Raw genomic sequence first — 27,948 nt, 5'->3', positions numbered from 1 at the left:
ATGACTACTGCCAGGAAGAAATTCATTGAGAGGTTGGATCAGGCCATGGCTACTGCTGAAAAGATGAACCCAGAGGACCTGCTGTGCTCCTATAAGGGGGTTTTGTACCCTGTTACCCATTGCAGTGCAGAAACTTTCAAAGCTCGAGTCCTTTGAAGCCAGGAGTGATGATGTGTTATTAGTGGGATACCCTAAAACAGGTGAATATATTGTTTTCTTTGCTTCAAGTGAAAACAGTGTTAGGTCATTAACATTATTAATATAGACATGTAATTTAAAACAATGAGACTATCCATTTTTGCTGATGCTAAGCTAGCTTTGCTATGAAGATCATGTGCTGGAGATTGTTCAAGTGTACTCCATGAGGATGGGGGTAATATATTTTCTTGTATTCACTGCAGAGCAATTACTGTAAGGCTGAGAAGATAAACGAGCAAAAGTCAGTTATGGTTTGCAAGGCTTGATCTCCTTGCACATATGTAGTATTGGTATCAATATGCACAGTCTGAGCCACATCAGGCTGTCTCCTCCACAAAAGGGGGAGGAGGGAAGAAGGGGCAGGAGAACTGAGAATTAAGGGGGGACTCTTATGATTAGGGGGCTAGGATCAGTTAATTTGGTCCTTAATGCAGCCACTTTATATTTTGACCAGATTCCTTCTGTCATGGACAAGGGAGCTGTGTGCAGGGGCCCTGGGCAGGCTGGGTGCGGGCTCACAATAAAGCTGCTGATTATGTTTCAGATGTGGGTGTTTAAACTTGTTGGATGTTACCACTAGCCTTCAGAGAACTGTGTACCTCGCTTTCAGGCTTGGTCTACACCAGTAAATTAAACTGGTTTAACGATGACGCTCAGGGGGTGTGAAAAATCCACACTCCTGAGAGGCATTGCTAAGACAACTTAACACCTAGCGTAGACAGCTTTACGTGGATGGAAGAATTCATCTGTCAGCCTAGCTACCACCTCTGAGGGAGGTGGATTAACTACACCAACAGGAGAACCCCTCCCATCTGCGTAGGTAGTATCTACAGGGAAGTGCTACAGCAGCCCAACTGCAGCAGTGCATCTGTGCACTGTACTATTTCAAGTGTAGATAAACCCTCAGATTTTCTACTACAGCATATCAGGATTTCATTATTAATCCAATGTTCCTATGTATTTGAAGCCATTTATCAGATGTAGATTCAAGTGAGGGAAATGTAAGTTTTCTATTGATATTTTTTCTAATGTATTTTAATCTTGGCTTTGTGTTTTCTTATACTAAGTTTTTTAATGATAACCTCAAAAACTAAGTGTATTAGGCATCAGAAAGGGCATAGGGAAAATCCAGTTCTTATCTGTCAGTTTGCTGTACATGGCCAGCTTCAAAAACTGAACAAATTAAAAAAATTAATTGGAAATGCAGTTTATCCTCAAACAGATAGTTTGAACTAGCAGGCACCAGCATGAAGCTTCTAAACAATGGACAGAAAGCTAGCAGGAGAAGGAAATTAAAACTCATGTCTTATAAGATGCTGCATATTGTAAACTGCAGTCTGGAAAAATATGGTTCAAAGGTAGATGGCAAATGTTGGAGGTGTGATTCAACAGCAAGTTATTGGGCTCAAAACAAGAGTAACTGGGTGAAAGTCTATTATCTGTGTTATACAGGCGATCAAACTAAGTGATCAAATGGTCACTTATGGTCTTTTAAAAAAAATCTGTGAAGCAAGGAGAATTTGACTCTTTTAGAGCTGTGTGAATAACTGATTTTTCATTTCACTGGCAGTTCTGAAAAAAGATTTGGGCTCAAACTGAAACCAAAATTTCAGTTTTCAGTGAATCGAAAAGACAGAAAAATTCATTTTGGGTCAAACTCATCATTCTGCTTGACCCAAAATGAAACATTTCAGTTTCTGGCATCTTTAATAATTTATTTTGCTTTTATTAAAGCAAATTATGAAATGAAGGGCTAGGTTCACAAAGGGTCTTAAGGACCATCCACCAAATAGGGGAGGAGGTGGTTCCCCTCTCCCCACCCTTAGCCCAGAGACTCAGGAACTTTCCTGAAATATAGAAAAATCAGGTTAAAATTCCCCCCTCTAGCATAAGAGCTTGAAGTTAGGCCTTCCATATCCTAGATATGTGTCCTAACCACCAGGTTAGGGAGTCTTTTGGTGTGTGTATATTGGTCTCTCAGTCTCTGCTGTTGAAGCTGTTTCACTTTGCATAAATAATTAAATGTTCATTGATCCAGAGAATGATTCTAGATCTGGTGGTTACAGCACTCTGGTTCCAATAGCTTTCCTGCTGGAAGGCATACTCTGCCTCAATATACGAATAACTTCAAATTAGGCCCAAGACACCCTCCCAAATGTCATTGTATTCAGGCCATCTTACATTTCATCAATTAATCTTCCAAGAGGTATAACTTCAGTTTAGTTCATGAACCAGGCCTGAAGTAGTTCAGATGAGAATAGAGGTTTTTTTTTGCAAAGCAATAGCCACTGTGCATACAATTGGACATTTTCAGAAGTAACAGAGTGATGAAGCAAATGATCATTATCGCCTATTGGAAGCTAATGTTATTACAAGCAAAAAACAATTTTTGTGGTGGGCAGGGAGAAGGTTTTGCTCTCTGAAATTGCAGCATCATCTCCACTGAATGCAATCTCCTTCCATTTAACTACACTAGAAGAAAAAACACAAATATTATGGCTGAACTTAAATAATTTTACTTAGCTCTCATTAGTAGACCTCAAAGTGTTTTACAAAGGAAGTCAGTATCATTGCCCCTATGTTACAAATGGGGAAACTGAGGCATAAAGCAGTAAAGTGACTTGCCCAAGGTCACCCAGCAGGCTAGTAGTAGAGCCAGGAATGGAACTCAGGTCTCTTAAGTCCCAGTCTATTCAGTAGGCCACACTGCCTCCCCAACTTTCATTATGTAACATTAAAAACAAGCTAAACATTTACCTGCATAAGTTATTGAACAACAGCACAAACACTAATCATTATTTTCTGCACTGTAGAACTAGAAAGTCACAGCTATGCATTTTAGCAAAGGTAAAAATCTGGATTCTCCAACATGATGGAAAACAATGAATAGGTAGTTACTGAATTAAATGCTAAAAAAAGCAAAACAAAAACAAACCAACCAGAAATACCTATTCACACAACAGAAACCAATCTATATTAGTGCAATGCTACAGTTATGAATTTAAATGCACCTGGGCTGGGAAATTAACAGGTAGTTTTAATGTTTTCATAGTAACATGAAATAGCCTACATCATACAAATAAGAGGAGATGTTATTAGGGCCAAAATTGAAGTCAGTTACCCAATTCCCATTGATTTTCAATGGGAGATGGGCACTTAACTTTCCTTTGTGCTTTGAAAAAAATCTTCCCCTTAAGTCTACTTTCAATCAGTTTAAATAATCATCAAGAAGATTAGATATTTTTAGGTGCTTGTGCTGTGCCAATCAACAGGGTATGTAAACACCTTCCAGAATCTATATATAATAAAACAATAAGACCTGTATCTATATATGCCAATACCTCTGATATCACAATGGTCTAGGAGTAACTCAACCAATCACCACTCCTTACTGTACAGGTAGTTTGCATGCACCAATTTCATTGGTTGTTACAGAATCATAGAAGTGTAGCCATAGAAGGGATCTTGAGAGGTCATTAAGTCCAGCCCCCTGTGCTGAGGCAGGACCAAGTGCTTGTCCAACCTGTTCTTAAAATCCTCCAGTGATGGGGATTCCGCAGCCTCCCTTAGAAGTCTATTTCAGAGCTTAACTACCCTTATAATTAGAAAGTTTTTCCTAATATCTAATCTAGTCCCTTGCTGCAGATTAAGTTTATTACTTCTGGTCCTATCTCCAGTGGACATGGACAACAACTGAGCACAGTCTTCTTTATTACAACTCAACATATTTAAAGACTTATCAAGTCTTCTTTTTCCAAGACTTAACATGCACAGTTTTTCAACCCTTCATTATAGGTCAGGTTTTCTAAACCTTTTATCATTTTTGTTGCTCTCCTCTGGACTTTCTCCAATTTGTCCACATCTTTCCTAAAGTGTAGTGCCCAGAATTGAACATAGCTGGGGCCTCACCAATGTCAAGCAGAGTGGGACAATTACCTCATGTCTTACGTATGACACTCGTTAATACACCCCAGAATGATATTAGCCTTTTGTGCAACTGCATCACATTGACTCATATTCAATTTGTGATCCACTATAACTCCCAGATCCCTTTCAGCAATATTACCACCTAGGCAGTTATTCCTTTTTTTGTAGCTGTGCTTTTGATTTTTCCTTCCTAAGCAAAGTATTTTGCACTTCGCTATTAAAGTTTATCATGTTGAATTTAGACCAATTCTCCAATTTGTCAGTGTCATTTTGATTTCTAATCATGTCCTGCAAATTGCTTAAAATCTGCAGATGACACCAAGCTGAGAGAGATTTTATAGGTATATCCTCCACTCCATTGACAAAGTCATTCATGAAAATATTGAATGGTACCAAACCCAGGAGTGACCCCTTCAGGCCCCACTAGATGCACCCTCCCAGTTTAACAGTGAACCATCAATACCTACTCTTAGAATATAGTCTTTCAACCAGTTGTGCAAACCACCTTATAGCAATTTCATCTAGACATCTTCATAAGCACACTCAGAAAATAAGGTCATGTGGGACTGTATCAAAAACCTTACTAAAAATCAAGATACATCACATCTACTGTTTGCCTTTATCAACTTGTTTAATAATTTGTTCCAGGATCTTTCCAGGTACCAAAGTTAGGCTGACTGGTTTACAATTCCCCAGGTCCTCTTTGTTCCCCCTTTTGAAGATAGGTACTATGTTTGCCCTTCTGCATTCCTCTAGCACCTCACCTGTCCTCCATGAGATCTCAAAACCATTAGTAATTATCTTCTGAGAAAACTTAAGGAACTACATGAAGCACGTAGGATTAAGTTCATCAAGCTCTGATGTCTTGAATAATCTAATTTATCTAAATGTTCTTCAACTTATGTTTTTCCTATTTTAGCTTGCATTCCTTCCCCTTGCTATTAATATTAATTGTCTTGAGTATCTTATCACCATTAAACTTCTTAGTGAAGACTTGAGCAAAAGAAGTATTGAACACCTCAGCCTTCTTGGCATCATCAGTTATTAGCTCTCCTACACTGCTAAGTAAAGGAAAGTGCAGGTCCTCTGTTTGCCTCCTAAGGTATTTGAAGAACCTCTTATTGCCTTTTATGTCCCTTGCTAGGTATAACTCATTTTGTGCCTTAGCCTGTCTGATTTTTTTTCCTACATGTTTGTGCTATTCTTTTGTCCTCCTTCCTGACAACTTGTCCATGTTTCTACTTTAATTTTTAGGTCATTAAAGGGCTCCTAATGGAGCCATATTGGCCTCTCACTAGTCTTCCTTTCACATCATGATAGTTTGCAGTTGTGTCTTTAATATGGTCTCCTTGGGAAACTGCCAGCTTTCCTGAACACCTTAGGTAAGGTACCATGAGAAGAAAATCTATCAGTTCTGAGTTTATTAAAGTCTGCTTTTTTGAAATCTATTGTCCTTATTGTGCTCTGCTCACTCCTTCCTATCCTTAGATTTCTTGATTCTATCATTTCATGATTGCTTAGTTTCATCCAAATTGCCTTCCACCTTCAGATTCACTACCAATTCTTCCCTATTGGTCAGAATCAAGTCTATAATGGCTGTCTCCCAGTTACTTCCTCCACTTTCCAAAACAAAAACTAAAAAAGTTATCCCCAATATATTTCAAGAACTTATTGGAAATTGTGTTTTGCCATATTTCTTTTCCAATAGATGTCTGAGTAGTTAAAGTCCTCCATTACTACCAAGTCTTATGTTTTGGTTGTTTCTATTATTTGTTCTAGAAATACCTCATCTACTTCTAGTTTCTGATTTGGTGGCCTATAGTAGACCCCTACCATTACATCACCTCTTTTTTTTTAAACTCCTTTTATCTTTAACTAGTGTAGATGTGTGGACTCACCCCTGCGGCGCCTCCTGCTGGTTGTCCACGGGAATTAGCTCTTTTTCCAGACAGGAGCACCCTCTGCAGGCCGGTGATCCACCTGTCCCCTTGGCCCCTGTGTCCCTCCCTGGACCCCGGTGCCCCTTTAACTGAGGTGCTGCTCCCTGGCAGTAGCCCATCAATCTGGGTTTCCCCTCCCTGGGGAACCCCCAACCCACTAACCCCACTTCACCTCAGTTTTGGCTACTGCCCAGTCTCCATCTAGCCCCTGTTCATGAGGGCAGACTGCAGTATCAGCCACCCATCATAGGCTAAGGGGTTTGGACTGGCTGCCTTTGCCTACCCCTAGGCTGCCCTCTGCAGCCCCCAGTATTGGTTGGCCTTATGCTAGGCCACAGCCTGGGACTTTCCAGGCTGGAGCTTCCCCAGCTCCTCTACCTTTCCTCAGCCCTGTTCCACTCTGGTACTCTGTCTCTAGCTCCATGCAGCCAGACCCATCTACCCCTCCAGGCAGAGGAAGACTGAGTGGGCCTCTAGCTCAGCCTTTTATAAGGGCCAGCTGGGCCTGATTAGGGCATAGCCCCACCTGAGTCTGCTTTCCTCCAATCAGCCCAGGCTTCCCTTCCCAGGGCTGGCTTTAACTCTTTCTGGGCTGGAATGGGTGACCACACCACTACAGAGACTTTCAACTGGTCTGCCCCTTACCTCCTTATCGACCTTAGAACAAGTGTATATATTCTTGATATATAATGGAACACTTCTTTCCTTTTTATACTGCCTGTGCTTCCAGAACAAGTTATACCCTTCTATGCCAATATTTCAGTCATGACCCTTATCCCAACTAGCACACACAAAGCCCTAAACACACATAGCCCTTCACCAGAGCACATAGTCTTCATTTGTCACCTGCACAAATCATCAACAACAAATATCTCCCATAACCATCCATGCTCACATCAAAACAAAATTCACCTGTGACAGATACTGCATGGGACCATTGTAGTCAATTTATGAATTGTTTATGTATGATTGTGTTTTACTCCATGGGGGAGTGTTACCACAGCTTCTCCAGGAACTACAAACAGTGAGGGACAATAACCCTGGGAATGGTAAACAACTCCTAAATAGCATAACCCCAAGAGTGTTTGCATATACGGGTTCAAACTGGGTTTTCCAGAGACTCAAACCAAAAAAAGGGCATTTAGTATGAAAAGCTGAGCTTGAACTGACACAGAACCTTTTAATTCAGCAAAGGACAAGACCTTCTGTCCCAGGGGGTCCCCAACCCTTGTGGAAGGGTTGGAAAGACTTTGGCTTCTAGGACCCCCCTCAGACTGATGGCTGAGCTCTAGTAAGCTTTTATCATGTACACAGGAGCTTTTGTTGGTTTTGATTTTTTTCCCTTTAATGCTTTTACCCAAAAAATAAGTGTACTTTGCTTTGTGAAGGCTGGTTGGTAACTGGTACACACTGCTGTAGCCCCAGAGAAAGGTTAACCTCACATACTGGACCCTGGTCAGACCTACTGAGGGACTGTAGACCTAAAACCCTGATCTGGAGGGAGAGAGATGCAGGTCCCCACCTAAGACGTGGCAGCTGGGAGCCTGAAACCTTAAATGGGTGCCCTCAAGAAAGACCCAAAAGCAAGGAGTGTGAAATGTGACCCCCACTGAAAGTGGTCAGGCAGGGGTCTGGCCAGGGGGTCCCCTCCCAGACATCTCCCCTTTCTTCTGCAACTCCAGCCTGTGCAGCCAGTCCCTTCTTTTTCATCTCAGCCCTCAGGTCGAGCCATGCATCCATCTTTTTCAGAGTATATAGGAAGAAAAGTTCAATAACTGAGAAGTTGTTTGGTGCCCATAAGGGCTTTCACCTTAGCTCCAGGACTTGGGGTCTGGACCCTTGTGTAGTCAGGGTCTTCCCTATCTCAATTCCCTGCCAAGGGGTAGACTCTTATAGTTGTCCCACCTTTAGGGACCCACCTTCTCTACCAGGCTCTGATCCAAGGTCAAAGTTTCTGCACTTAGAAATATTAAATAGCTACCTCCCTTGATCACTTCCTACCTGAATACCCCCCCCCCCCAGGTTAAATTAAAGAATTGAACCAAAAATAAGCCTTCTGACCTTCCCAAACAGTCACTAGTCTCTCCTCTGCAGGCTTGGGCAGGACTGTGTAGTCAGGTCTCAGGCAACAAGAGCTCCTGGCCAGTTATTTCCCCAGACTTCAGGTCTGCTCCATTACTCTCCCACTGAGTTGCTCTGCTTCCACTTTTAAACTCCACCTCCAGCTTGTGCAGGCTTTGTAGGTGCAGCTGGGTGGGGCTGCCTGGGCCCAGAGCTGCTCCTTAGCCACTTCTTCTCCTGTGTGAGGTTCATACACCTGTGCAGTTAGCACTGAAACTGTGACACCCCCTAGCACAACCCCCTTGACACAAATCAATCAACACAAGCAGCACACACAATAACCCCAAACACACACAGCCCCTTACTGCAGTGCACACACTTAATTCATCACACACACAAATCAACACATATCTTCCAGCACAACACACATACGCTTTCCCAAGTCATCTGTTTAAGGCTTCTTAGAGCTGTCCGCCAGTAGAGTCAGGCAGCTCAGAGAGCCACCTGGGCATGGAGTCTAGAACCTTCCAGCCCTACCACATCCCTGACTAGCTGCTGGATGGAAAGCTATGCCAGCAGTTGCTTAGTTGAGTTGCACGCTCATGAACCTGAGCTTTGTTAAAACTGCCAAGGTGTGGGAGGGGTGATGCCTGAAATGGTCATACTCACCATAAATTTGAGTGGCAAAGCTGCAGGTCATCACTAATTATTAATAAACGAGGTGACTAATACTAATCTGATTAGGTCTTCTTTCCTCACCTGAGGAGGAAAAGTTAAGGTGTGTTTTTATTATATATTTTTAATGTATGTGGTATGCCAAACAGCACAACGTATACAACAACATATCAATAGAGCACTGGCCTTAGGTGATGTCAATGTGTGTTACTCTTTTGAAGCCAATGGAGTGATTCCCTTCTACACCATCTGAGAATCCGGTCTTATATATTTTCATTACTATAGTAACGATACTAAAACCCCACACCTTAACTCTGCTCCTTCAGGGGAAGAAAGGAGAGAAACCTTTGACCTATGTTAGTCACCTAGTGTAACATTGGCAGTTGCTCAGATAGCAGGGTGATAGGTGCAGTATAGGAATCTAAATAGAATTCACACATAAAACCCCCCCTTCATTTACTGTTAGTTAAGGTTGTTCTCATAATTAAACTAAACCATACAAAATTAGAAAATATAAACTTAAGGCTTAAAAGGTTTCAGAGTCAAGCACATTCAGGTTAGGAAATGAAAGTTGGCCAGGCAACCTTAATTCACCCTTCCTCCCGTATGTATGCATTATGCTACAGCCTTTAATTATATGATCCCATATTATTATTTACACAAACCCCTGCTTCATTCAGTGCCCAGGACAGACCTCCTTTGGAGTTGAATAAGAGCTATGTAGTGAAAATGTGTGTTGTCTGTAAGTCCCCTGCCTAAATTGCTGCAGAAGTTGTAAACTGTTCAGTGAATGAGGCAGGGGATTGCAGGAAGAGAAAGGACAGTTTTGTGGTTAGGGCAGGTGAATGCTGCCTTGAAGACTCAAATTCTATCACAGCCTCTTCCACCAAGTTCCTGAATGATGCTGGGTAACTCACACCAAACTTTGTTCATAGGTAATTCCTTCTGCATGCAATTAAAGGCTGCATCATAATGCACATGCACAAAAGGAGCCAAATTAAGGTTGCAAGGGCAATGTTTAATTCTGGCAGTTCCTAATTTGAGAGTGCTTTTCTCTGTAATCCTTTTTAATCCTTGATTTTGGATTTCCTAGTTTTTTTTATGGTTTGGTTTACTGATGAGAGCAACTTTAACTAACCTTAACCTTTACTGTTAAACAAAAGTTTGTGAATTTCCTTATTTTTGTGATTGAAAGAAAATGTTTTATACATGTGCTATTTAAATAAAGCATTTACATATTTGTTGTCTTCAGTGTATATGTTTTCATTATTATCTATGTGAAGCTCCATGTCACTACTCAGTGCCATATTGAGCAATACATTGAAGAGTATTACAGGACCCTCCTGTTTGTTCAAATGGCCTGGGGACATCCAAAACTTTTGGATAACCAGGTGTTCAGATAAATGGAAGTGCTAGAGAATTAAGTGCTGGAGGTCAGAGTCAGCAGGAGGAGCGGGTGGGGCCAAGATATGCTTTGCTCCTGCATGCTGCAGTGACTCTGGCTCCCTGAGGTGCTGCATGGACAGAACCTGAGGGAGGGAGGGAAGGGAGTGATGAGGGGGAGTAACCACAGGACCCACCTCAGTGCTTCTTAGGTGCTTCCCAGCCCTGCCTAGAACATCCACATCATCACTATGGTGTAGTCAAAGGGGATACAATTCAGTCCTTCTGTTCAAAAGCGTAGGTTTTATGACATGGGTGAGTAATTTTAATTCCAGCCAATAGAGGGCAGTGGTACTGCACCAGTCCAGCTTCTCATTGGTGATGAGTGCACCTGCTTGTGGTGCAGAGAGGAACACCTTTATAGGTTCTAATCCTTCAGTGGAGCTGCCTTTCTAATGTTCCTTTAAAAACTGACATGCATTATGCTTTCCTGTACTTTCTCTTATCTCTGTGATTCTGAGGAACAGAGAATGATTTTTGAATCTCTTTTAAAGCAAGAAATGTGCACAAATAATTGGATTTAGTTTTTCACAGTATATTTATCATTAGATGGATAGAGCTAAAAATGTATGTTAGTATTTTTAAAAATAAATTTCATAGGTGCAAAAATGCACCTATCATTATTATTTATTTGTATTATGTTAGGGCCTGGGAGCCCTGTAAGGAAGCACTTCCTTACACAATTCATAGGCAATCTGGAGAACTCATTGCTAGGGGATGTCGTGAAGGCCAAAAGTATAACAGGGTTCAAAAAAGAACCAGATAAATTCATGGAGGATAGGTCCATCAATGGCTATTAGCCAATTTGGTCAGAGATACAACTCCATGATCTGGGTGTCCCTAAACCTCTGCCTGCCAGAAGCTGGGACTGGACAACAGGAGATGGATTACTCAATAATTGCTCTGTTCTGTTCATTCCCTCCAAAGCATCTGGCACTGGCCACTGTTGGATGACAGAATACTGAGCTAGATGGATCATTGGTCTGATCCAGTATGGTCATATTTACATACTTACTTCTGAAAGTCCTTTGAACTCCATAACTTTTAGTAGCAGCCAGTAATCTATAAAACCACTTTGGCAAAGAGGTATTTGTTTTTTCAGAAAAAGTTCCATGTAAAACTAAACATGCATTCTCATGCTGAGTTATGATGTTTGCATTCATAAACTGAACTATATCAAGTGCAAACACCAGCTAACATGGAGGCAGATTGGAAAACTGCTGGCAAGCAAGAAAACACAATAGGAAAACTAGGTGCTCCAGCCAGAAAACAGATCTTCTGATAAGGTTTTAGATGTTTATTTTATTGACCATGGGACTGAAACCTGTTGTAAAATCTCTTAGGATGCAATGTAAGTGCTGCTGCCTTTTTAAGCCTTGCCTACTCTAGAGAAATTGGTCAGTCTAAAAGCTGATTTGATTGCCTTGAACATTGTAAAACATTTGTGTCCAGGCACACAAGGATTCCATCTGGTTTACAAGCATTCCAAGAATGGGCTGTAGATAACTAAGCTTTCCACAAGTTCTCAAGAACTGGTTCTGTCTAAACTGGGTGGTTGCCAGTGTAGATGTAAACTAGTAAACTCTCTGAACTAGTTCCCTCATTACTACTGTAACACAGTGCAGCAGTAGCCTTTGAAAATCTCTCAGAAAACACTGCTTCTGATAGCTGAGTCAGGACAGTGAGTTAAGAACTCTGAAGTCTGTGTATCTGAAATTGCTTAAGCCAGCACCAGTGTAGTCATGGTCAAAACTTAAATCAAATCAGCCTGGTTAGTGTGGACACACTGATTGGACTGGTTTAAGCAAAACATTTCAAAGTGATTCATTTCTCTAGTTTAGGCTCAGCATAAATGACGGGTCATTAACTGGTCAGAGTCCAAAAGCAGAATGCAAAGGCCTTCACAGCACTGGGGAAGTTTACAAAATCTGGTTCAGCTGTTGGAGATTTAACTAAATCAGTTATAAGAACTGTTTTGTTCACTGGAGCAGTGTCTACTTTGAGGCTCCAAAAAGAGTTTGAATTTTTTGGTACACTTCCCCAATGCAGACTAGGTCCTATTCATATTGATGAGTACTTACTCATGTAGACTGCCCTGCTAACCCATTGATGCTATGTGTAAAAGTAAGTGCTCACCAAAACGAGTATGGGTTCCACAATCAAGTCCTCAACATTTACCATAGTAATGCAGGTCTCAGTTAGAAGACTGTATACAAGGCTTAAAGTTGGCTGTCAGATAGATTTGCAGTCTCAGCTTAAATAAAATAAATAAATCATGAAAGGAGCTTTGAGGTATGTCTGAGAGGAGCTGTGTGCAAGTACACTGGTAAATCTGGAACAGCAGTTTCTGAATGGCTGAGTCAAGCACTTTCCATTCACATCACACAACCAGATGAACTTAGTGGAGTTGCTCCAAGTAATAGTGAAGAATTTGTCCTGCTGTGTGTATATAGGACAACACACACACACACACACAAATCTTCCATAGGATATGCAGAAGAGGGCCAAGTGCTCACAGCAAGGCCAAAAGGTAGACCCACTACAGAACTTGGCTAAGGCAGAAAACCCTCTCTAATCAAGCAATAATGTGAACAGCCACAACTTGACACAGATTGGGTTCAGAAAGACCAAATCAATGCTCATCTAGTCCACACTAAACCTTCCTTTTCCCTCAGACATGCTCCTAGTGTGTCTCCCATTCACCAAGTTTTCAAACAATTTGTAAAGTCCTAGAGTTGCCTTAAACCCCCCCCAAATTTTTCCTGCAAGAAATTTTGAACAAAAAGTCTTAATTTAATATTATTTTGCTTGGGGTTATTTTAGAGAAAAAAGCTGAAATGATGTAACACTTTAAGTGAGAACAAAAAAAAATATATTGGATTTTATAATTTCCTGGAAAAGAATTCAATTTTAGTGAAGCCATAAACTTTCTACAAATTATTGATCAACTTTGCACACTGAGCTCTGGGAAAACCTCTGCATGTTCAAATTCCATTTGAAATGGATATAAATAATCAGGAATTTGGGAAATGATTGATTGCTAATCATGTCCACATGCTATGAAGGAGTAAATGATACTTTTATTTATTGTCTTTAAAAAGACATTGCATTAACAAAATGCTAACTTGTATTGTAAACTGTAATAAGTTTACATCAAAGGCTGGAGGCTAGGTTGGTCTATGGGTTTTTGGTGGATTTCACAATATCTCAGCAGATGTCACTCACAGAGGTTGCTTTGACAACCTGAGTGGAGAAAAAGTTTTTGCTGTTAGAAGGCCAAGAGCTTTTTAAACACGTAAGCAACAAGATCAAACACACAAGGGCATTTAATATTTAACATCTTATTTACTTTCTCTTCTGTAAATTGCATAGAAACACTTTTTTTGGGAGAGTTAACATAAGTTGAACTTGTATTGCCTTCTCTCTTTCTGGGAATTTACAGGCTGACATTCTTGAAATGAATATATTTCTCTCCTCATGAGAAAGCATGTGACAACCTGCATACCATTTTAGGGCATGATGGTCTTCCTTCTGGTAGCATACCATTGAGAGCACAAGTGGGACAGACCATCTACAGGCTCAATCCTGCAAACCCTTAAGCCTGATTTAACATGTGAGCAGTTCTACTGATCCTAACAGGAGCACTCACATGTGCAACATTACAGACAAGTGAAAAGTTTTGCAAGGTTAGGCTCCAATAAGCTACTGTTCAGAGGGCATTTTTCTGCCTGAGTTTCTAACCTCTCCAAAACCTTTGCATTATTCCTCTTTCCTCACCACTTGAGTAAATATTGTTAGCTAACTTTATTTGCCCTTGTTACAGAGCCTCTCTGTCACCCAATGTACTGCACTGCCCAGCCAGTTCATGTGGCCTCCCAGTCACAAACACACACCAGGATGTTACTTTTTCAGCACCTGTGTATTTAGCCTTTCCTCAAAAAGCATAACAGTGGACTGCAGGCTTACAGCAAGAAGATATTTCCATGCAGTGCTCACCCTCTGAGCTTCCCTTTACTTCCTGTTCCCTCCTTTTATATCTCCCAATTACATCATTAGCCCAGTGATTATAGAGTGACCAGATGTCCAGATTTTATAGGGACAGTCCTGATTGTTGGGTGTTTATAGGCTCCTATTACCCCCCACCCCGTCCCGATTCTTCACACTTGCTGTCTGGTTGCCCTAAGTGATTACCACCCAGGTGCTCATAATCTCCTAACAGAAAATGTTTAATTGCTCATAGCTGAGCCTGCAGCCTTCTTTATGCTGCTGCAACATCAGTGACCTGAGCGCTACTAATAGTGCCTTGTTACATCCCTGTCTTCAGATTACTAATAAAGAAGTTAAATTAAGATATACCAGACAACGACTCCTGGGGTGTCCCATAAGACACTTTTCCTCAACTTATTACATTCAAATTTATCATTGTATATGGTCCTATTGTCAGTTTTTCTTTCTCTTGGTAGTGTTTATACCTAAGCCAATTTTCATTAATTTTGAAAGTAAGATTCCATGAGACACTTTTAAAATTCATTTCTAAAATCAGATATTAAAGCTACAGCATTCTATTCATCTACTCAGGCTCTGGCATGGCAAACAGTTACACACTTAAATTAATAGTTCCATTGGAATCAATGGACTAACTCACATGCTTGAAGTTAATCACACGAGTATGTGTTGCAATTCTAACACTGCAGCTCTATCCAAAAATATAGGTGAATTTAACTAGCAAGATATATTTCTTATAAAATCTATGTTGCTTATTATTTTTGGGTCTCTTAGCTTGAGTCTATTCTTGACTCTGCCAAGTAGCCCGCTGTATGACCTTCGGCAAGGCACTTCCCTGGTCTATGCCTCAGTTTCCCCATCTGTACAAGGGAGCTAATGATACTGACCTACTGACCACGGCTACCCTCTGATACTTAACCTCTGTTGTAAAGCCTTTGGGATCTACTGATGAAAAGTGCTATATAAGAGAGAATAATTATGAAGATTATTTATGCTTTTTTTCTCTCCTAATATTTACTTTTTTTTGGTAAGGATTGAAATTAGGCTCCCTGGATGGTAATTGCCAAGATCATCAGTCTTCTTCTTCTTCTTCAGTTTTTGTCATAGTTTTGCATTTGCTATATTTGCATTCTTTTCATACTTCCCAATTCTCTAGGATTCATTTATGATCAAATTTGCCAAGTATTTTTCTTTTTCATTTGGAGGCTATTCACCATTTGCCCTGAGATGGTTTCAGCTCCTCACTGTTTTTTAAACCATTGGTTTCAGGTACTAATTGGATTATCTACATCTCGAGAGACTTGGTTACAACAAGTGCAAAGAAAAATGAAGAAGAAATGAAGAGAATGAAACAGGATGAAGAAATAGTTGAATATACATATCTTGAATTTGGAGATCCAGGGAAGTTTCAGGTTGTCATAAAATAACTAGTAGAAATTGTTAAAATCTGCCATTTGATACATATAACAATTAAACTATAGTGTGTATGGAATACTTTATTGACAGGAAATGACTCTGCATGATTACAATAAATTCTCTCTGGCTAGAATAATTGAACCTGCTGTCACCAAATATTAGGTGGCAAAAATTACTGATGAATGAGGAAATAAAAAGTTCTGGGGAAAGTACAAATCAATAATAATTACACAGGATACTTAAAATTACTCTCTATATGGCATAGATAAAGGTTTCATACACAGTACATTCTATTTGTACTGTAATGGGTTGCCCTCCCTCAGTGGCTGGGTTGCAGGTTTATGAGGTTGGAGAGAGGTTGGGGGAATGGGAAATGAAAGAAAAGTATTATTATCGGTTGCACTACACCTTGTTAAGGGTCAGGCATGGCCACAACCTTCCATTCAGAATAAATGTAAAGGAGCCATCGTTACTAGGTGATTGAAATAACAGTAGTAGCACCCCAAAACACAGGCACATGGAAAAGTTGAGTGGAAGCTGAATTATGTGACCCAAAGGGCTTCAAGAGCAGGGTCCTGATTGGGAACAGCTTTTGGTGTTATGTGTATGAGAGAGACAGTACAAGCTGAAGCACCATACGACAAAGGGAAGTGAGACAAAGAGAAGCAGGAGGGAATCCCTATACACACACACAGCCTGAACAAGCTGGCTGAAAGAGTCTGGTGCCGCAAGCAAGTTCTGTCCTGTTTTTCAGTTCAACGCAGGAACTTGGTTCATTCCTTGCACACAAACAAGATTGCATCAAAGAAAATAACAGACTCATTCATCAATTTCTAATCCCAACTGGAGCATCCGGCAGGGCCCGCAGACTTTGACTAGCCACTTGGGTAAAACAGGGGTAACGGTATTCTAGGTGGGGAGTGCTTCCTATAACCAGTTCTAAGGGAGACAGGTATTTTTATGTGAGGACTCTTGATGTGTTAAAGCACTGTTGGATTTAAACACCACATGGTGTTACTTCATTCTGATAAGACTTGATGCTCCAATATAGTAACAGAATAGAAACCTTGGGAGTTGGTGACTAGGTCCATAGAAAGAACCTTTAACACCAACAGAAAATTGGCTGCATCTGACTGCTTAGCAACTAAGGGTCAGCTGCTACTCTCATTAAAGTCATTAGCAAAATTCCTATGGACTTCCATGGGTCAGATGTTCACTTCACAAAACCCACCTCCACCGTCACTACAGTTTCACTGTGGAAAGTCTGTAGGGAGGGCAAGAATGGAACTGTATTACCCTCTCACCAACAGAGGTGTCCATAAGAGTTCAGGGTTGTAGCCTATTGGTAGGGCCATTGGGATGGTCACACTGCTCCTACATGTGGTGTTCTTGTTGAATGCATGGAAACCTTCAGTCTCCATGCCTGTTGTCTTGGCCTCATTCAGAAGAACTAAAATTCCCTGCAAAAACATTTTAAAGATAAAATATAATGGAATAGATTATTTCCCATTTTCTTTCCTTTTTTCTTTAATTAAAGCGGATAAAGAAATTATCTTCCAGAAGAGTTTTCGCAACACATATTTTTCCTCATATGCTACCCACATCTATTTTCAAGAATAATGTCAAGGTGAGTGTCCATTTTAAACTTGAGGATCATCATTTCAGCTATTTGCAGGGAACAAAATATTTAACAACTGTGGCTACTCTTTGTTTGCTAGTTAGTTATGAACAGACTTTGCTTTTTTTACCATTTTTTTGTTATTTGAAATATTTAGTGAATACTTGGTGTAAATGTCTTTCAGCCTACAGATAATTAAACTATATGTTATACTTTAGGAAAGTGTTTTTTCTCCCTTTGATATTGAGGGTGATTCGAAATCCAAAGGATATAGCTGTATCTTATTTCCATTTTAGCAACAGCATGCCTTCACTTCCCTCCTTCCAAACCTGGGACGAGTTCTTCAATGCTTTTCTAAATGGAAAAGGTACTGTACACTTGCTACTTTTACTTATTTAGTGGGAAATTCACATTCCTCATTGAAAGCATGAGTAACTGGGCTGTGTGAAGAAGACCAGTACATGTAGAGGAGGACAGAATCATTCCTCGCAACTCAGAAAAAGGCTGCAGGGTGCCTGTGTAGATGGGCTGTAGCCACTTTTTAGCCCCTGGACTATAATTAGTGGTAGCAGCCCTCTTCACATCCCACCCCACACAACCCACACCGCCTGAGGATTTGTAGCCAGTTAGTCCACACAGTCCATAGATGCTCTCTGGACATAACCCTGTCACTCTTCTGGCCCTCCTACCATTTGTGGAACTCATTAGCACATGGGATAGGGGTGTAAAGCCCACATATATTATCCTTCAGCATCCTGGCTCTCCTGTATAGTAGAACCACACCAATTTCTTAGCCTTTGGAGCCTTCTGTAGCTAAGGGGAGCACAGAAGAATTTCACCTATACTGGTTAGACAAAGTTGAAAAGCAAAGATGGCCTGTTTCTTCACTGCCTTGCACCTTGTGTTGTCATTTACATGTGTGCAAAGTGTGTGTAAAATGCTATCAGATCAGAATAGCTGTGTTTTATACCCACTTTGTGCAGTCATAAATGAATACACAAGGTGCAAGGCCATGCAGAATCAGGACTGGATCTGGTAATCCAGATTTATTATCAAACAGAAGTTATGGATTTGATACACAAATTACTGGATTAGGCTATATGGCCTGTGTTATACACAAGGTCAGACTAGATGGTCACAATGGTCCCTTCTGGCCTTAAAATCAATGAATTTATGAAATTATTTATACTGCAAAGTTTTCTGAATTGATAGAAGGAATTCTAAGAATTCAAAAACTTTATGACAAGGATTTCAAAAGGTGTTTTTTGATGAATAATGGTCTGGTCCTAAGTCCACTAAAATTAGAGTGACCATATGTCCCATTTTTAAAGGGACAGTCCCATTTTTGGGGACATTTTCTTATATTGGCGCCTATTACCCCCAACCCTCGTCCTGTTTTTCACAGTTGATATCTGGTAACCCTAATTAGAATCAACAGGTGTTTGGAATCTATGTAGGTTTTTCCTGCTCCTGTGTATAATATTTTTAAAAGGCACTTTCCTCTTTCACTTGTGTTCACATTTTCATCCAAATTTATAAAGTAGCACCTGTCTTCAGCGGACTTGCTCCTAATTTACACTGGTATAACAGAGCAGAATCAGGCTGACTATACAGAGAAGTGCTAAATACACTATAAAAATCAGACTTTGAGGTTGGTAGCCACAATATCATGTGAAAAGTAAACTAAGATTAACAGACTTCAAGGCTAGAAGGGACCATTATGACCATCTCATCTGATCTCCTGTATAACACAAGCCATAGAACTTCCCCAAAATAATTCCTTGAGTATATGATTCTCTAAAGAGTTATTTCACTTCAAGATGAGTTTTGAACACCTCCATTTGCTGGGTAGGTAGTGAAAGTGGTTGTGCATTTGGAATTACTGAGTGCTTGTCTGAAGTCTGTGGAGATGGATTGACTGGGTAGCCTTTATCTTCACATCTGGAGAATCCTTTCTGTTTACCTAGGCCTCTGGGAAACGTGTTATTGGCCAGCTTTTTCTTGGCTGTGTCCAGACACATCCAGAAAGGGTGCAGGAGGTATGAAGGAAGGACATAGAACTCCATCCCCCTCTCACGCACATCCTTCCTCATGCATTGTCCCTTGCTTACCCATCTTCAGCCTTCTAAGTATTCATATTTTATATGACACTTTTTTCTCCAGTGTCTTGGGGCTCCTATTTTGACCATATCATTGAATGGAACAAGCATTTTGATGATGAAAATGTTATGTTTATAACTTATGAAGAACTGAAAGAGGTGAGGTTAACTTTATGCAAAGAGTGCTTTATCTTGTGTTTCATGTAGTGTTGGTCACTGAACTATTCAGACATTATCAGTCTTATTTGAATTAGCCTTAAGGTGTCAAAGAAACACAGAAGTGAACAAAACTACTTTAGAATAACTAAGAACTAGAAGGAAGATTTTCCAAGGCACAAACGTTCCCATTGAAAATCGATGGGAGTTAGGTGTCAAACTGCCGTTTGTGCCTTTCAAAATCTCCCCCTAGATCTAGTAATTCCCCAAGAACTCTTTTTGGAATCGATTTGTATATTTATGTCTAAGCCCACATTTAACAGACTGAATTGCATCTCTCTCTAAAATGTATGCTCTAGTTCAGTCATTAGGCAAGAATTACTGGGAGAAATACTGTGGCCTGTGCTTATTAAGGGAGTTAGACTAGGTGATCATAATGGTTCCTTTTGGGCTTAAAATCTTTGAACAGTGAATGTACAGAAAGGAATTATTACTGGCAGCTTAGCAATTCTGAAGTTGTTTTTTTCACTGCAAAACTCCTGAATCAGTAACTTTGACACTAACTGGTGAAAACCACAATATGGTCTAGCTACAATTTAAGGCCTAGGTCCTGCAAACGTGCACGTGAGTTAGTTTACCTATGTGGGAAGCCCCAGCTTGGTACGGATTGCTCATAAGTATAAAGTGACTTGTGTGGTGGAAGCTCCCCTTATTGGGCGTTAATTCCCAACTCCCATTCATTGCAGTGGTGTGAAGTCTCCTTCTACAGCCCTTGGGGAGGGGGGCAGAAAAAGGGATTCACTGAGAAATCACTCCAACACAATTACAGGTAACAAAACACTCATAGACTCATGACTCATAGACTCTAGGACTGGAAGGGACCTCGAGAGGTCATCGAGTCCAGTCCCCTGCCCTCATGGCAGGACCAAATACTGTCTAGACCATCCCTAATAGACATTTATCTAACCTACTCTTAAATATCTCCAGAGATGGAGATTCCACAACTTCCCTAGGCAATCTATTCCGGTGTTTAACTACCCTGACAGTTAGGAACTTTTTCCTAATGTCCAACCTAAATCTCCCTTGCTGCAGTTTAAGCCCATTGCTTCTTGTTCTATCACTGGAGGCTAAGGTGAACATGTTTTCTCCCTCCTCCTGATGACACCCTTTTAGATACCTGAAAACTGCTATCATGTCCCCTCTCAGTCTTCTCTTTTCCAAACTAAACAAACCCAATTCCTTCAGCCTTCCTTCATAGGTCATGTTCTCAAGACCTTTAATCATTCTTGTTGCTCTTCTCTGGGTCAGCAAAGAGTCCTAATGCTTGCCAGCATCAGTCCTTCAGTCACTGGTCCGGGCACTGCTTTGAGCCCTGGCTGATCCTCACATGCAGCATGATGCTGGCTCACAGGTGGCCACACAGCCAGACTGCTCCTGGGGCCAGTCCCCCAGCCTGGAGCTTAGACTCTCAGCCTGCTGTGTACTCAGGAGCCCCTTCTCCAATCAGAGGAGAGCTGGCAGCAGGAATTAAGGGAGGGATTTCCTACCAATTGTCTAGCCAACCAGAGCTCTGGTGGAGAGGCCAGTTTCTCCTGTTTGCTTATTTGCTCACATACTATGGGTCTGGGGATGAAGTCACTTTTCACACAACTGATGTTCAGAGAAGTGTGGCTACGTCTATGCTTAGGCCCCCAAGAGCAATTCCAGGCCCTAAGGCCAGGGCCATCCCTGGGTTGGTGCAGAGCCCGAGGCAGAAGTGATGAATCCCGCACATCTGAGACCTACCCATCACTTCCAGGACCAACTGCACTGGCCAATTGCGCCAGGCCACGGAGTCCCCCAAAACACAGGGCCTGGAGCGGTTGCCCCGATTCGCTTTCCCCTAGGGACGGCTCTGCCCAGGGCAGAACAGTCAATGGGCCCCCTAGAAAGGTCCACCTGACATTTGGGTACTACCCTGTGCGTGCCTAGGAGCTCTGCAGCCTGCCCAGGTGATTTAAAAGGGCTCCCGGGCCGTTTTAAATCTTCCGGGCCCCTGGGCAATCCCCCACTGGCAGGCCTGTCTATGCTTAAATAGCTACTGCAACTGTAGCACGTCAGCATAGATAGTTGCTTCAGCAACTGGAGGAGTTTTCCCATCACTCCAGTCAATTCACCTCTCCACCAGGCAGTAGCGATGTTGACAGAAGAATGCTTCTGTCAACCCAGCGCTGTCTACAGCGGGGCTTAGGTCGGCTTATCCACATGACTCAGGCGTAGATTTTTATTTATTTATTTACACACACACCTGAGTGATGTAGTTGGGTTGACCTACCATATTAGTCCAAACGAGCCCTTAGCTTTTATATGTTTGTTAGAAACAAGGCCTAAAATTGTAAAGGATAAAGACAGTCCTTAGTGTCTCCATGTATCACAGACATGTGGGGCTTGATATTTGTGCACAATAAATGAACTGTCAGGCAATCACCTAAGTACTTAGACATGCAAGGCACACGTAACCCATCACAGGTTTAGTTCAACATCTCTCATAAATGGCTTTTTTGCTGCTTCCACTCCTTCCTCGTGTGCTTTAACACGAACATCTGCATTGCAGCCATATTGAAGAAAAAGAAAACAGGTATCTGTTTAAAAAATAAAAAAAAAAAGCACAGAAGGTAAGTATTGAACTGGCATGGAGCCCAAACGTTGCTTCCACTCCTAAAAGTAGTCTGAGGAACGTTGTGAGGACACTTTGGTTGCCAATGCCCTTGCTGTACCTTGCTCTGTTACAAGCTTCTATTGTAACTGTGGGCAGGTCACAAATGGTCTGATTTGCAGGGGTACTGGGCTTCTGTATCTCCCATGGAAGCAAACAGCAGCTGTGGGTGTCCAGCAGTTCTGAAAATCAGGTCATTAACCTCTGTGAGCTTCAGTTTACTCATGTGTAAAATGGGCACACTGATGTTTATACAGCTTCATGAATCACTTTGAAATCTTCAGATGTGAAGCTTTAGAAAAGTATTACTGTAGGTAAAGCAAAGCATTCTAGCTCCAGTGTGAGTCTGGCACAATGACAATGAAACAATACATTCTCGATGAACAACTTGCCCTCTGACACCTTCTTCCTCTTTTCAGAACCCAAATTTGGGAGTGAAAAAAATAGCTGAGTTCTTTGGGTTCTCCGTGACTGATGAAGAGAGTCAAGCTGTTGCAGACAGGAGCAGCTTCCAGACTATGAAAGAGAACTCCCACAAAACCCATGGTGCATTTGGAAATGTTCTCTTCCGCAAAGGTGAATTCCCAAAGAAGCAATTGACAATCCTTGTAGAAGGGCTCGGCCGAGGCTCATCCCGCCGCGGGGCTGTGGGGTATCCCACCACTTCGCACTAGTTCACTCTGGGCCATGGCAGGCCAATAAACAAACAGTCAGGAGCTTGGGCCCTTAGGCAGGTGCTGAGCCAATAGTTCATTGTGAGCCCTGGCCCTAGGTCAGGGCGGGGCAGCAAACACACAGTCAGAAGTTCAGGCTTCTGAGTGTCTGATGCAAGGGGGAGACTGCCACCCATGAGTAGGGTGGCAGGGGGGATGCAGGCCCACCCACTCCACTGTGTCCCAGCCCGGGGCCCTAGCTGCGGCAGAAGACTCACTGCTGCATCAGTGGGGATCCTGACCGCAACACACTGACATTGGTTCTGGCCCTGCTGCGGCCAGGCCAGGGTGGGCCGCCCCCCAGCTACTTCCGGACTCCCCCTCGTAAGGTACCTGGGTTTGGCTGGCGTCCTCGGCGGTTTCCAGCACCATCAGTTCCTCCGGGTAACTAGCGAGGGGTAGGCTTGACTGCTCCTCAGCGTAGCTGGCGAGGGGTAGGGGCGGCTGGCCTGGCCAGTCCTTGGATCGGCCACGGCCTGCTGGCGTTCCCCAGACCAGAGCTAGGCCACAGGCATCTGGCCTCTCCAGCTGCTGGCTTTCAACTGAGCTTTGCAGCGGGGCTTTTCTACTTCCTGTCCTGTGCCATGACCTCTGGGGGGCGGGCACAGGACCCACTGCCTCTGCTCACGTTGGTGCTACAGGAGGCTTTTCCCTCTGCAGGGCTGTGGGTATCCCACCACTTCTCTGCAGTCCCCTAATGGCAGATTATTCTCAAACTTCTCTTTGCAGACACCGTATTAAAAGTTACTGGGAGTCAATACATGCCATTGATGCAGTATTTAAAACATTCATTCCACATTAAAGTACATTCACCAGTCACTCTTCTTTCGAGAAGAACATTAGAAAGATTTTTCAAGTTGGCTCCACTTTGTTCCTCTCTTCAAAGCAAAGGTCCTCCCCGCCCCCACTGTTCCCCAAACCTGACAGTCTTCAACTTGGGGGAAAGTTATTTGTTACATTTCAATTGATAGACCTTCCCCAACAGATATTGGAATCAGTTTGTATGTCACCTATAGTCAGCCACAATCTTTCATATGTCAGCAATCTACAGCTCCCAAGGATTTGGCCCATGGTATTTCCAAGATAATTTATAATTCTGTTTCTCCTCTGCTTTTCCATGCCCTTTCTTTAAGAAGCAGCTTTTATTGTAGCTTCCAGCCCTTCTGGAAGGACAGAATATGCACGCACTCCCAAAATAACTTTGGATTAGGAGCAGTCCCACAGTGATACTATTTTCCTTCTATTCTTCTATGCCAGATAATCAAAAGCATGTAACTGGTCCACAGGTATGTTTCACACACTCTTAATTAATTATCTGATTTCTTTAAGCAAAGTGCATGCACTTTCTATGGGCCTGAGTCTGCCACTCCTACTCACTCTGCATAGTGCCTCAGAAAGCAGTGGCATTAATTTAAATGAGATTACTCAGGGAGTAAGATATTACTCATCATAATGGTGTGACAATGAGGTCTTTTATTTACTGCACATAGTATTTAATGAAAAACATGATGGCAACACTGAAAAGAAAATATTTTGTAGCTCACTAGCTTAAATATTTACTTCATTTAAAATGCACTCGCCAAAGAAAAATCTTTCTGTAATAAGGTAAATGTTCTCTTGAAGAACTATTCCAGTGATGGAACTAATAGGAGAGCAAGGGGAACAACTGCCCCCTGTGGCCTTTAGGTGTATGTGTGACTCCATGGGTGGTGGAGGGGCTGAGGGGGGCAGGAAGAGGTGGAGTGAGGGTGGGGTCGGGGCTTTGGAGTGGAGTGGGGGTGGAGCATCTGTGCCTTCTCAAGCATATTATGCAATTGACAAAAGGAGGTGTACAACACAATTTTTCACATGGGGCTAGAGAGCGAATCAGCTGCTCACTTACTTGGCAGCAGCGGCTCCAGTCTCACAGAGCTGGGCCTGGCTCTCTGCTCCAAGTATTGTAACATGGCACATGAGGTGGTGTGGGGCTTCAACCTTGTGCACCATGTCTCAATGCCACTCATTGACATTTGTCTCAATGCCACTCATTGACATTTGTCTCAATGCCACTCCTCCATCATGATGGAGGGGTGTCTGGACCAAATCTGAATGGCACTGCGACCCCATGTGACACGTCAACACTCAAAGTGGAGAGCTAGGCCCTGCTCCATGGGAGAGGAACCACTGCTGATATGTGAATGCAGGGCGGAATTGCTCTCCAGCCTTCCACGAATGACCCATCACCCCCACCTTACTGCAAAATCTGGCTTCACCACTGGTCTGATCCAAACCTCATTAAAGTCAATGAAAAGATTATACTGTCATCAGTAGGCTTTCAATCAGGTCCTTAGTGATCATCAATGTACACTCTAGTTAGTGTAAACCATGGCTGAAAAGAACCAGTTATGAGCAAAAGTTGAAACACTACAGTCTCTGCTACCAGGCAGTGATATATAGACTAAAATTAAATAAATATGTTTGCTTGCAGGCAGTGTTAGTGACTGGAAAAGCCTTTTTACTGAAGCTCAGAAGCAAGAAATGGACAAAAAGTTTGAAGAGTCCTTAGAAGGAACTAAACTGGGAGCAAAGATGAAGTATGGGGTGTACTGCAAAGCATGAAAATGAAAGCTAGCTTACTGAAGCACAAGATGATCTGCTTGTTTGCTTTTGTACACTGAAGGAAAAGTCCATTTACTTGATCCAGACTTCTTATATGAATTTGTAAACAATCATGTTCTCACTCTCCTTGATTATATTGGCCTCATGAGCAACACAAAAGTGATTTTTACTCCCTTGGTATTCACCCCTTCTTGTCAACTGTTGAGAATAGCACACTTCCACTTTAACTGAATTGGCTCATTAGCACTGACCCCCCCCACTTGGTAAGGCAACTCCCATCTTTTCATATGCTGTGTATTTATATCTCCCTACTGTATTTTCTACTCCATGCATCTGATGAAGTGGGTTTTAGCTCATGAAAGCTTATGCCCAAATACATTTGTTAGTCTCTAAGGTGCCACAAGGATTCCTTATTGTTTTTGCTAATAGAAACTAACCGGGCTATTGCTCTGAAATCTATCAGACTTGAATCTGACAACAAGCACATTTAACATACAGCTTACTGTCTTTCTTTAACCAATGAAATTGTAATGACCACATCCAATATAATAATACAAAACTGCTAAAGTGCATTATCTGTAATTAAAAAGCAAGTTTTATCATCTTGCACCTTAGGTTTTAATAGTGCCACTAATTCCTGGTGTAGTAGAAAGAGAGCGAGCCTAGAACATGGTGCCTAGTAGAAGGCTTGAGGCCTGAACCAAAATTAGCAAAAATAATGCTATGAGCAGAAGTCAGGCTCTGTTACAAAGCAAATGCCTGCTTACAAGTTCACTGGTCGGTACATGAACTTGGTAAGAATATGGGTGGTGTTGCTAAAAACAGGCACTCTTAAGAAGTACTCGGCACTAGGTTTTCATGTAAACACATTCCAGAAGAGTGGTCCAAGAACATCCCGCTACAAAGTTATGGTATAAACACACTCCCTAAAGATGGTACAGGGCCAAAGTGACCCCTCCAAAAGGTAAGGTCAAGATGACAGGATGATAGATAGAGATGTTTTGATCAAACCAACAGGTACAAGGTGTAAGATGGTCACTAACCATGTCTGAAGGGTAATACGTAACTTGTTTGCATCAGTGCATAAAAGAGGGGTCATAGGAGGAGTGTCTTTGTCTGGCCTAAGGGGCAATAGAAAGTCCCACTGCTGACTGAGCCAAGTCTATTGTAATGAACATACATGTGCTAGTGTCCCTGTAGAGTCTGCCAGGCACTAGAACTGTGCTTCATTAACAATCCCTTTTAGACAATAACATCTTTGAGGTAGTGAATGTCATTATTAGTTGGATTATAACTCCACAGTCCAGTCTGCGTGAGGGCAGTACACTGCGAACCCATATCTACAGCACCTAAAATATACACACCTAGGTGGAGAATTACATCTAATTTTACTCGAATTCCCAGCTAAGAAAAGAGAGCACTGAAAGAAAACCAGAAGCCTAATACTTCACCATTTGCAATAGGAGAAAGAGCTTAATTGTATGTCTTAAACAATCATTACATAATATGGCTACATGGCTGGATTCCAGGTGTTGTTTAGTTCAACTATTTGATTTTTCTACCGTAAAAAAGGTATTGAGGCTGAATTTTATTTCCTGGCCAAAGGCTTCAGACAGAGGTCATGGTTAAAAAAAAAAAAGATTAAACTTGTGTCTCACAGTGGATGATCACTAACCACTGATTCCTGTGGCTACACTTACACTTGACATGAGACCTCTTTGTCTGAGTCAAATTTTTGTATTATTTGAATTATAACGTTTCAGGCAAAGCAAATTAACTTAAAATTCCAAAACATATTTATAGATAATTTGTTGCAGAATTTGCCCAGTGTTCTTTCTGACTTTCCCATTAAAGCACTTGGGTTACATTCCTGACTTGCTTGAAAATTCCATTACTATCTGGTGGACATTTGTAGATTCTTTTAATACTCCCACTGGTCTGGTCCCTCCATCCAACTCCCGGATGACCGCCAAGTTTAACCTGCCCAGCAAGGGTGGCCGCAGCCCTGGTCCTCAAGCCTGACTGGCCCCGATGGCCTGCTGACCACCCCTTGGCCAGGGAAGGGGAGGGAAACCTATGCTGCAGGACTCTCTGGAACCCCCACAGGAGCTTGAGACCCAGATTGCCCCTGCCGACATCAGCCCCTGCTTCACATGTGGCCAATTCGGGCAGCTCCAATGGCAATGCCCAGCCATGGACTGTTCATTTGGCCAGGTGTGTTAGGCGGAAACCCATGCCCGATGACACCCATCCACCAAACTGACAGTGCCTGTAGACTTGGGCAAGCAATGATTACGTGCTCTGGTGGACTCTGGGTGTGGATAAATGCTGGTGCAATGGTGGCTTGTCCCAGGGGCCAACGAACCCCTCAGGCAGATATGCCTCCGGTGCATCCATGAGGAAG

At 42.1% G+C, this 27,948-nt stretch overlaps 1 pseudogene; it reads left to right on the top strand.

Moving 5' to 3' along the window:
* Nucleotides 1-26,346, top strand: LOC127048984 (sulfotransferase 6B1-like; annotated as a pseudogene).
* Nucleotides 26,347-27,948: the final 1,602 nt, after the last annotated feature.

Source organism: Gopherus flavomarginatus, chromosome 4, assembly GCF_025201925.1.
Source record: "Gopherus flavomarginatus isolate rGopFla2 chromosome 4, rGopFla2.mat.asm, whole genome shotgun sequence".
In the NCBI taxonomy this organism is placed as follows: domain Eukaryota; kingdom Metazoa; phylum Chordata; order Testudines; family Testudinidae; genus Gopherus; species Gopherus flavomarginatus.
Note: the sequence above shows the minus strand (reverse complement) of the source record. Positions and strands in the feature narration are given on the sequence as shown.